This window comes from Saccopteryx leptura, chromosome 2, assembly GCF_036850995.1.
Source record: "Saccopteryx leptura isolate mSacLep1 chromosome 2, mSacLep1_pri_phased_curated, whole genome shotgun sequence".
In the NCBI taxonomy this organism is placed as follows: Eukaryota; Metazoa; Chordata; class Mammalia; order Chiroptera; family Emballonuridae; genus Saccopteryx; species Saccopteryx leptura.
In genome coordinates this window covers 259,413,359-259,425,799 of record NC_089504.1, presented here as the reverse complement: position 1 = coordinate 259,425,799, position 12,441 = coordinate 259,413,359, and the positions used below count along the sequence as shown (strand labels likewise).

The 12,441-nt window shown below is 41.6% G+C and overlaps 1 protein-coding gene across 5 annotated transcripts in view; it reads right to left on the bottom strand.

Moving 5' to 3' along the window:
* RABGAP1L (RAB GTPase activating protein 1 like) overlaps positions 1 to 12,441 on the bottom strand; it is a 551,348-nt gene that overhangs the window by 146,815 nt on the left and 392,092 nt on the right. The gene's annotated exons all lie outside the window — the stretch shown is intronic.

Genomic DNA, 12,441 nt, shown 5'->3' with positions numbered 1-12,441 from the left:
CAAGCAAGCAACCCTGGGTTTCAGGCCAATGACCTTTGAGCTCAAGTCAGCAACCATGAGCTCATGTCTATGATCTCATGCTCAACTTGCGCTGAAGCTGGTGAGCCTGTGCTCAAGCTGAATGAGCCTCTACTCAAACCAGTGACCTTGGGGTTTTGAACCTGGGTTTTCAGTGTCCTAGGTTGACACTCTAACCACTGTTCCACCATCTGGTCAGACCTAACACCTTTTTTTTTCCTTTTTTTTTTTACAGAGACAGAGTCAGAGAGAGGGACAGACAGACAAGAATGAAGAGAGATGAGAAGCATCAATCATCAGTTTTTTGTTGCGATACTTTAGTTGTTCACTGATTGCTTTCTCATATGTGCCTTGACCGTGGGGCTACAGCAGACTGAGTAACCCCTTGCTCGAGCCAGCAACCATGGGTCCAAGCTAGTGAGCTTTGCTCAAACCAGATGAGCCGTACTCAAGCTGGCAACCTCGGGGTCTCGAACCTGGGTCCTGCACATCCCAGTCCGACGTACTATCCACTGCACCACCACCTGGTCAGGCCCCAACACCATTTTTTAAAGAAAATAAATAAATGTTAATCCATGTACAATATTCTGAATTTATATCCTACCTCCCCATCTTACCTGTAATCCTCACACTCATATTAAGAATATAGATGTATACATATGCATGTAGGTAGGTAATGCATATTCACAGAATAAAAAGTATGGGAGGAAGATTTTGAACCCATTTTTATTATGGTTACCTCTAGAGGTGGGATTAGGAATGGGCTTTCTTTGTTCCTGCAATGTTTATTTGCACACATAAGACACAAAATGAACCCAAGGGGTGGGGGGAACAGAATAATCTGTCATTTACTTTTAATTCTTGTCTAAAATCAAAAAACCTATTCTGATCAAAAGTTTCTTCTGCCCATCGGAAGTGCCTAAAATGAATTCTGACTGATCATCTCCAGTGTATTATAATGTATTATGCTATGACGACTGAAGTTTTCATAAAACAAATGAATTAGATTGGGAGAATATATCTAACCTGTCTAGTGGACAGTGCCACATCCTAAATGGCTGGCTGACTCTACCTGCTCTCATGAATCTTCTTGTAACACAACAGCTTTCTAGCTACCTGGAAGACTATTTCTATTCCCAAAGAAAGTAGCTCCTATTCAGAAGATAAGTGTCTGTCTTTGTGTGTGTGTGTGTATTTTTCTGAAGTTAGAAGTGGGGAGGCAGTCAGACAGACTCCTACATGTGCCCAACCAGGATCCACCAGGCATGCCCACCAGGGGATGATGCTCTGCCCATCTGGGGCGTTGCTCCATTGCAACCGGAGCCATTCTAGCACCTGAGATGGAGGCCATGGAACTGTTCTCAGTGCCTGGGCCAGCTTTGCTCCAATGGAGCCTTGGCTGTGGGAAGGGAAGAGAGAGATAGAGAGGAAGGAGAGGGGGAAGGATAGAGCAGCAGATGGGCGCTTCTCCTGTGTTCTCTGACTAGGAATCCAACCCGGGACTTCCACACACCAGGCTGACACTCTACCGCTGAGCCAACCAGCCAGGGCAGAAAGTAACTGTCTTTAAACCAGTCTGAGCAATAAAGACATTCACATATATCTATACTGCTTAAAAATACTACAAATTCAACTTTGTCATTACTAAGCCAAAAGGCTTGAGGCAATCTGGGGCCTGGGCTCCCTCAATTCCCAATGAGGGAGAGAATCAGGGTTTCCCATGGCCTCCAAAATTTATGATTCTCTTACAAATAACACCTTGATGTTTAATGTCTGTTAATAAGATCACCTATGCCAACACTTAGAACAAAGTAAGTGCTCGAGAAACATAACTTCCCTTTCTGAATCCCCTCATCCCAAAAAATACTTCTAACTCAGAGGAACCCAAGGTTCTTCTGCCACTATGTTCAACATTCCTTAGAATGGGTTTATAAGCACTTGAACTGTCCCTGTTTGTTATTTTATGTAAACAAATATACAGCCATTTTTTTCTGGCACATTAGATTGGAAGCTAAAAGTCAGTCTCTGTCGGTGTTTGTGAGAGACAAGATGGCCATGGAGTAGGCGGATGTTCCAATTCCCACATCCCAGAACCAAAGTGGACTACAACTTAATTTTGAGAACAGTCATCTTGAAAGACCAACTTTGGACTAATCTAAGAGGATTCTACAGCCAAGGATCACCAAAGAACCCACACTGAGAATGGTAGGAGAGGCGGAGATGCGTGGAAAGGGCTGCCCAAGGAGCAACTGGTGGCCCGGAGGGACTCTCGCAGTGGGGAGGACTGCCAGGTGAGTGGTGGGTTGTGGGTTCCCAGCCCCAGAACTGGAGTCCCAGCCTAGAGTCCTGGAGCCTGGAAAGGGTGAGCGACTGTATTTGTCTGAGAAAGGAGCCTCGATACTGTTTGAGAGAAGGAGACAGAATTCTCGGGCCCAGGCACTGTATTAAAGGGACCGCATGGAGAGCCTCACTCACAGTCACCTGCCTGGGGCTCTGGGAGTGGGGTGCACTGGGAGGGCTGCAGTTGCCAGGGGAGAGTGTGGTCTCGGAGGCACAAGGGGAGATACTTTGAGGGATGGACACCTTAACCCCTGGGCTGAATCATGCCCCAAATCTAAAGTGAACATTTTTTCCTCAGAGCAGCAACACCAGCAAAGGGAAGAAATTACCCCACCCTCTGGAGGCTCTCCTGCAACAGTCAGAACAAAGAGGTGCTTAGAGGCAGGAAGCACGTTAGTGACACAGGTAGTGCTGGGGTCTGAGCTACACCGCCTACCCCGCACGCTGCTGAGTGCTCACCGGGGCAGGTGAGCTGGTGGTAGTGGGGCGTGGCTGCAGGAGCGAGGAGGGTCCCGGCAAGTGCACGCAGGACAGCCCCTGAAGGCGAAAGCTGCGGCAGCCGATGTGAAGGTAGGAGCAAGCTCGCCAGCCTACCCAGGGTGCAAGCCCACAGGGCTGTGGAGGCGGTCTGAGCGAGCAGGAGCAGGCCCACCCACGGAGGCAAGAGCAGAGCCGGGAGCCCCCACAGCTGCTGCGGAGGCCTGAGCTGGCCCGCAATCCCACTAGCCCTTGAAGGCGGAGGGTACTAGGACGACAGCAGAGGCAGTCCGAACAGCTGCGCATGGGCCCTCCTGCAGAGGCAGAGGCCGCGTCGGCTGCTGCAGAGGTCCGGGATTGTGCACAATCAAGCCTGTGGCGTGGGCCCGCCCCTGGCAGTGGCTGAGGTCTGGGCAACAGCAGAATGGTCCAACTGGCTGTGTGCGGGCCTTCCCACAAAGGCAGAGGCCGCGGTGGCTGCTGGGGATGTCTGAGCTCGAGCGCAATAATTCCTGCAGCGTGAGCCCAACCCTGGAGGTGGCTAAGGCCCCGGTAACAACGGAAGCAGTCCAAATGGGTGCAAGTAGGCCGCCCATGGTGGCGGAAGCCACAGTGGGCTGCTTCAGAGGTCCGAGCTCGCATGTAATCCAGCCTATGGCGTGAGCCCACCCTTGGCAGTAGCTGGGGCCCAGGTGACCTCAGGGGCAGTCTAAGTGGGTGCACAGAGGCCACATCCACTGGACCCCTGAGACCACACCCTTCTGCATGCTGAAAAAGAAGAAAAGAACTAAATAAAATAAAATAAATAAAAGTCTGGATAGAAAGACATCTGAGGCTAAGGGGCAAATCACATCCAATACAGTACCTAATCACTGAGCCCAACAAGTAGCCAGCAATAAGAGGCAGCAGAAAGCAGATCTCAGGGGAACTTAAACTTTTAAAGGAACTTCCCCCAGGCCAAGAGTAGATAAAAGCTAGCCTAGGAGTGCAGCTGATATTTACAACCATACCTGGGCCCAGAAGAGGCAGCCACAAGATCTGGATCACCTGTAGCTCCAAAAAGGTTGATTAGAGCCAGTCATAAGCAGTGACCCTCACTGATCAATACCAGACTCCATTCAGCCAGGAAGTCCAGAGCAGGTACATCCAGGGGCCAGATACAGAACGCATCAGTTCAGGACCTAACAACCCTTGTTAGAGTGGAAGCTTAAAGAAGGGCTCCTCACACCTGAGCCAGCTAAGACACAGAAAACACCAACACAAATAGCAAAAAGAATGATAGCAGATAAGTAGTCCACAGCAGATAATAAAAAACAGCTGATGCCAACCCAAGAAGACCTAGAAACAACACAACTGAAAACTGGAGGCAGACAATACCAACCCTAGACTCAGCTAGGTACACAAACAACACACCCAAGGGAAGAGTGTATACACAGACAAAATGGGAAGACAAAGAAATGCAATCCAAATGAATCAACAAGAGAAATCCCCAGAAAAAGAACTGAGTGAGATGGAAATAACCAAATTACCAGATGCAGAGTTTAAAATAATGATTATTAGGATGCTCAAAGATCTTAGAGCAACAATGAATGGACATAATTAACACCTAAATAGATAACAAGCATCAAAAAGGACACTGAAATAAAAAAAAAGAACCAGACAGAAATGACAAACACAATATCAGAAATAAAGACTACACTAGAAGGAATTAAAAGCAGGCTGGATGAAGCAGAGGATCAAATCAGTGACTTAGAGGACAATATAAGTGAAAGCACAGAAACAGAACAGCAAAAAGAAAAAAGGATCAAAAAGTCTGAGGAAACTCTAAGAGAGCTCTGTGACAACATAAAGAGAAACAATATCCACATAATAGGGACTCCTGAAGGAGAAGAGAAAGAAAAAGGGGTAGAGAACCCAATTGAAGAAATTATAGCTCAAAATTTCCCTAAATTGATGCTAGAAAGAATTACACAGGTTCAAGAAGCAGGGAGAACCCCATTTAAAAAGAACCCAGAGACCCACACCAAGACACATCATAATCAAAATACCAAAGCAAAGAGATAAAGAAAGAATACTAAAAGCTACAAGAGAAAAACAGTCAATCAGCTACAAAGGAACCCCCATAAGAATGACATCCAACTTTTCAACAAAAACACTTGAGGCCAGAAGGGAATGGCAAGAAATATTCAAAGTAAAGCAGAACAAGAACCTACAACCAAGACTTCTTTATCCAGCAATGCTATCGTTTAAAATTGAAGGAGAAATTAAAAGCTACCCAGACCAAAAAAACAAACAAACAAAAACACTCAAGGAATTCATCACAACTAAACCAATGCTGTTATTCCATACGTAGGTGGGACATAAAAGTGAAACTAAGAGACATTGATAAGAGTGTGGTGGTTACGGGGGGGAGGGGGGAATGGGAGAGGGAAAGGGGGAGGGGGAGGGGCACAAAGAAAACAAGATAGAAGGTGACAGAGGACAATCTGACTTTGGGTGATGGGTATGCAACATAATTGAATGACAAGATAACCTGGACTTGTTATCTTTGAATATATGTATCCTGATTTATTGATGTCACCCCATTAAAAAAATAAAATTATTAAAAAAAAAAAAAAAAACCAATGCTGCAAGAAATGTTAAAGGCCCTGCTGTAGACAGAACAAAGGGGGGGGGGGAATCTAGTAAAAGAGGAATGTAGATTTAAAGAAAAAAAATGGCAATAAACAACTACATATCAATAATAACCTTATATATAAATGGATTAAATGCTCCAATCAAAAGACATAGGGTAGCTGCGTGGATAAGAAAACAGGACCTGTACATATACTGTCTACAAGAGAACCACCTCAAAACAAAAGATACATATACACTGAAAATAAAAGAATGGAAAAAATATATCATGCAAATGGAAATGCAAAAAAAGCCAGGGTAGCAATACTTGTTTCTGACAAAATAGACTTTAAAACAAAGACTATAGTAAGGGATAAAGAAGGTCAGTACATAATGATAAAGGGAGCAATCCAACAGGAAGAGATAACCATTATAAATATCTATGCACCTAATATAGGAGCACCTAAATATATAAAGCAGAATTTGATGGACATAAAGGGCGAGATCAACAGCAATACTATAATAGTAGGAGATTTAAATACTGCAATAACATCACTGGATAGATCCTCAAGAAAGAAAATTAACAAAGAAACAGCAGAATTAAGGGACACACTAGATCAACTGGATTTAATAGATATCTTCAGAACCTTTCACCCTAAAGCAGCAGAATATACATTCTTTTCAAATGCTTATGGTACATTCTCTAGGATAGACCACATATTAGGGCATAAAACGAGTCTCAACAAATTTAAGAAGATTGAAATCATATCAAGCATCTTCTCTGACCACAGTGGCATGAAACTAGAAATCAACTACAATAAAAAAACTGAAAAACACTCAAACACTTGGAAACTAAACAGAATGTTATTATATAACGAATGGGTGAACAATAAGATCAAGGAAAAATAAAAAATTTCCTTGAAACAAATGAAAATGAGCATACAACAACTCAACATGTATGGGACACAGCAAAAGCAGTCCTGAGAGGGAAGTTCATAGCATTACAAGCATACCTTAAAAATCTAGAAAAAGCTCAAATAAACAACTTGACCCTGCATCTAAAAGAACTAGAAAAAGAACAGCAAGTAAAGCCCAGAGGAAGTAGAAGGAAGGAAATAATAAAAATCAGAGTGGAAATAAATGACATAGAGACTAAAAAAACAATACAGAGGATCAATGAAACCAAGAGCTGGTTCTTTGAAAGGGTAAACAAGATCAATGAACCCTTAGCCAGACTCACCTAGAAAAAAAGAGGACTCAAATAAATAAAATTAGAAATTATGGTGGAGAAGTAACTAACACAGCAGAAATACAATACAAAGGACTGTAAGAAAATACTACGAAGAACTGTATGCCAAAAAACTAGACAACCTAGGTGAAACGGACAAATTCCTTGAAAAATATAATCTTTCAAAAATCAATCTGGAAGACTCAGAAAACCTAAATAGATCGATTACAACAAATGAGATCAAAACAGTTATCAAAAATCTCCCAACAGCCCTGGCCAGTTGGCTCAGCGGTAGAGAGTCGGCCTAGTGTGCGGAGGACCCGGGTTCGATTCCCGGCCAGGGCACACAGGAGAAGCGCCCATTTGCTTCTCCACCCCTCCGCCGCACTTTCCTCTCTGTCTCTCTCTTCCCCTCCCGCAGCCGAGGCTCCATTGGAGCAAAGATGGCCCGGGCACTGGGGATGGCTCTGTGGCCTCTGCCTCAGGCGCTAGAGTGGCTCTGGTCGCAACATGGCGACGCCCAGGATGGGCAGAGCATCGCCCCCTGGTGGGCAGAGCGTCGCCCCTGGTGGGCGTGCCGGGTGGATCCCGGTCGGGCGCATGCGGGAGTCTGTCTGACTGTCTCTCCCCGTTTCCAGCTTCAGAAAAATGGGAAAAAAAAAAAAAAATCTCCCAACAAACAATAGCCCTGGGCCAGATGGCTTCACAGGCAAATTCTACCAAACATTCAAAGAAAAACTAACATCTATTCTTCTCAAGCTATTTCAAAAAATTCAAGAGGAGGGAAAACTTCCAAACTCCTTTTATGAGGTGAGCATAATTCTGATTCCAAAGCTAGGCAAAGACAACACAAAGAAAGAAAACTATAAGCCAATATCCATGATGACTTTAGATGCTAAAATTCTCAACAATATATTAGCAAACTGGATACAGCAGTACATGAAAAAAATCATACATCATGATCAAGTGGGATTTATTCTGGGGAGGCAAGGCTGGTACAATATTCGCAAATCAATCAATGTGATTCATCACATAAACAAAAGGAAGGACAAAAACCACATGATAATATCAATAGATGCAGAAAAAGCATTTAATAAAATCCAGCACCCATTTATGATCAAAACTCTCAGCAAAGTGGAAATACAGGGAACATACCTCAACATGATAAAGGCCATCTACAACAGACCCACAGCCAACATCATACTCAATGGGCAAAATTTAAAAGCAATCCCCTTAAGATCAGGAACAAGGCAGGGGTGCCCCCTTTCACCACTCTTATTCAACATAGTCTGGAAGTCCTAGCCACAGCAATTAGGCAAGAAGAAGAAATAAAAGACATCCAAACTGGAAAAGAATAAGTAAAACTTTATTTGCTGATAATACGATACTGTACATAGAAAACCCTAAAGTCTCAGTCAAAAACTACTGGACCTGATAAATGAATTCAGCAAGGTGGCAGGATAAAAAATTAATACTCAGAAATCAGAGGCATTTTTATACACCAACAATGATCCATCTGAAAGAGAAATTAAGAAAACAATCCCCTTCAATATTGCAACAAAAAAAAAATAAAGTACCTAGAAGTAAATATAACCAAGAAGGTTAAAGACTTGTACTCAGAAAATTATAAAACATTGATAAAAGAAATCAGGGAAGATACAAACAAGTGGAAGCATATACCATGTTCATGGTTAGGAAGAATAAACATCATTAAAATGTCCATATTACCCAAAGCAATTTATAAATTCAATGCAATTCCTATTAAAATACCAATGACATACTTCAAAGATATAGAACACATATTCCAAAAATTCATACAGAACCAAAAAGAACACGAATAGCCCCAGCAATCTTGAAAAAGAATAATAAAGTGGGTGGTATCACACTTCCTGATATCAAGTTATATACTACAAGGGCATTATACTCAAAACAGCTTGGTACTGGCATAAGAACAGGCATATAGATCAATGGAACAGAACAGAGAACCCAGAAATAAACCCACACCTTTATGGACAACTGATATTTGACAAGGGTGGTAATAGCATACAATGGAGTAAAGACAGCCTATTTAACAAATGGTGTTGGGAAAACTGGACAGCTACCTGCAAAAAAATGAAAATATTTTAAGTAAGACCACTAACTTACACCATTCACAAAAAAATTCAAAATGGATAAAAGATTTAAATGTAAGCTGTGAAACCATAAGCATCTTAGAAGAAAACAGGCAGTAAGCTCTACAATATCACTCACAGCAATATATTTGCTGATTTATCTCCACAGGCAAGGGAAATAAAGGACAGGATAAACTAATAGAATTATATCAAACTAAAAAGATTTTGCACAGCTAAAGACAATATGAACAGAATAATAAGGCAAACCACACAATGGGAGAACATATTTGACAATATGTCTGATAAGGCAGTGGTCCCCAACCTTTTCTGGGCCACGGACTGGTTTAATGTCAGAAAATATTTTCACAGACTAGCCTTTAGGGTGGGACAGATAAATGTATCACGTGACCGAGACAAGCATCAAGAGTGAGTCTTAGATGGATGTAACAGAGGGAATCTGGTCATTTTTTAAAAATAAAACATCGTTCAGACTTAAATATAAATAAAACGGAAATAATGTAAGTTATTTATTCTTTCTCTGCGGACCAATATCAAATGGCTCACGGACCGGTACCAGTCCGTGGCCCGGGGGTTGGGGACGACTGTGATAAGGGGTTAATAACCAAAATTTATAAAGAACTTGTAAAACTCAATACCAGGAAGACAAACAATCCAATCAAAATATGGGCAAAAGAAATGAATAGATACTTCTCCAAAGAGGACATACAGATGGCCAATAGGCATATGAAAAAATGCTCAACATCACTAATCATTAAAGAAATGCAAATTAAAACCACAATGAGATATCACCTCACACCAGTCAGAATGGCGCTCATCAACAAAACAACACAGAATAAGTGCTGGCGAGGATGTGAAGAAAAGGAACCCTCCTGCACTGCTGGTGGGAATGCAGACTGGTACAGCCACTGTGGAAAACAGTATGGAGATTCCTCAAAAAATTAAAAATCAAACTGCCTTTTGACCCAGCTATCCCACTTTTAGGAATATACCCTAAGAACACCATAGCACTGTTCCAAAAGGAGAAATGCACCCCCATGTTTATGGCAGCATTGTTCACAATAGCAAAGATCTGGAAACAGCCCAAATGTATGTCAGTGGACGAGTGGATTAAAAAGCTTTGCTATATATATACTATGGAATACTACTCAGTCATAAGAAATGATGACATCAGATAATTTACAACAACATGGATGGACCTTGATAACATTATACTGAGTGAAATAAGTAAATCAGAAAAAACTAAGAACTATATGATTCCATACATAGATGGGACATAAAAATGAGACTCAGAGACATGGACAAGTGTGTGGTGGTTACTCAGGGGTCGGGTGGGAGGAGGAAGGAGAGGTAGGAGGTCAGGGGAGGGAGGGGCACAAAGAAAAGCAGATAGAAGTGACGGAAGACAATTTGACTTTGGGTGATGGGTATGCAATATAATCAAATGTCAAAATAACCTGGAGATGTTTTCTCCGAACATATGTACCCTGATTTATCAATGCCACCCCATTAAAATGAATAATAAATAAATAAATTAATTAATTTAAAAAAGGAAAAACTTGATTAAAAAAAAAGCTATGGTATATATACACAATGGAATACTATGGAGCCACAAAAACGAAGGAAATCTTACTTTTTGTGACAACATGGATGAACCTGGAGCTATTATGTTAAGTGAAATAAGCCAGGCAGAGAAAGAAAAATACCATATTACTTCACTCATTTGAGGAATCTAATGAACAATATGAACTGAGGAACAGAATAGAGACAGAGGCGGGATCAAAGGGACCAGAGGGAAAGCGGACAGAGGGAAAGGGGATGATAGGATGGGATGAGAGCAGAAAAGCAAAACCGGGGGGAGGGCATTGCGGGGAGGAGGGCAAGGGGAATGTAGTGGGGAACACGGGGGATGAGGGTATTCGGGGGGACACTAGAATCTATATACACACAATAAATTAAAATTAAACTTAATTTAATTTAAAAAAAGGAAAAAATAAATAAGTAGGTAAGTAAATAAATAATAAAAGTCAGTCGCTGTCATATGTGTCTGGGTACTGTTTTTCGGGGGGGGATCATGCTTCTGTTTGCCCTGTCTGAACTGTCTCTGTGCAGGGTCAGCTCCAGGATGCCCACAGGAAGCGACGTAAATCTAGGCCAATTCCAGTGAGAAAGCTCTCCTTTTTATCTTTTCTGACTAGTCAAATTCTCCGAGATGATGTTAGATGAGTATCTATGTTTTACTAGAGAAGATATAAAAGCCTTTCCGCCCAGTGGCCAGTTTCCTCTGCACAGATCAAATCTGAATTCATGTAGCCAAAAATAAATGAAAATAATAGTCAAAACCAGAAACACCTGTAAATCAGAGAGATAATAACTACCAGATGGATACACATCAGCTGACGCAGAGGACTGGCCTGCTCTCCAAAGGGAGGGCTGGCCACCCCAGAGGGCAGACCCAGCCTGCTCTGAGCGCACCTGTGACGAATGCTCACCAAACAAAGTGAGGAAAGGCATCATGAGAGATGTGACATCTGAGATTTTTAAATTAGACATGACAGGAAAAAATGAGATCTTTGTTAGACTTCCTCACACTTACTTCATGGTTTAATACTCTTCTCAGTCTGAACTATATAATACTTTCACTACTTAAGCATTCTTAAAGTCTCATTCCAGCCCTATCAATACAGAAAGCACCTTTAGAAGTGTCTAGTTTTGATTTGTTTTAACGACAAGAAAATAAATTAGAGGTAGAGAGAACCAGAACTTCTTTAAAATATACATGCAAATATGTTCGTTATTTTATTGAAAGCATTTTAAATATTTTCCTAACTTTAAATAACGCTGGTGTAAGAATTCTTCATATCTAAACCCAAAATGATTAAGTGGACAATTTAAAGTACATTAAATGAACTTCACAAAAGACAAATGTTGAACAGAATAAGAGGTGCAGAGCAGCAACCCTTCTTGAGTTGCATAGGACTGTATGCTGACAGGCCTCTGCCCTAGACCAAGGTACTACATGGGTAAGTGTGCAAGCTCTCCCCAAACATCAAGAGGTCTCTGGAGGTAGGAAGTCACTATCTTCTGGGAAATTTGGAGGCATGATGGGAAACCTGGAAACAAATTCTGAGTTATCTTGTGACTACAATAGTAATCACAGTAATGATAGCTGACAAACTTTTATGTATCAACTTATTTAATTCTTAGCATAGCCCAAGCCCATAAATCAGTTTCTCTTATTACCTTAAAACTCAGGGTCTGAGCACTTAAGAGTAACTTAACCAAGGTCACACTCTAGAGCTGAAATTAAAACCAAGTCTGAGTCCAGTGACTGCAAATTTCATCAACAAGGCAATTATCACCTTCAATAATAGAATGTCGCATTTGACTGAAGGACAAAAACCACCTGGTTTATTTTCAACCAACCCTGCAGCACATGTCTTGCTGTTACCACACACTAAAGCTGCACTGATATGTTGATATAAAATCCAGCAAGGTAATTATAACTAAATTCTAAAGTGTTTTATAAATATCTAGCTATGAGAGAAAGAACTGAAATTTGAAATGTAGCAGTTTCTTTTTTAGTCAGTATATTAAAGAAGCTTTCTAATAATTCAATTATATGTTTAGGTGCCT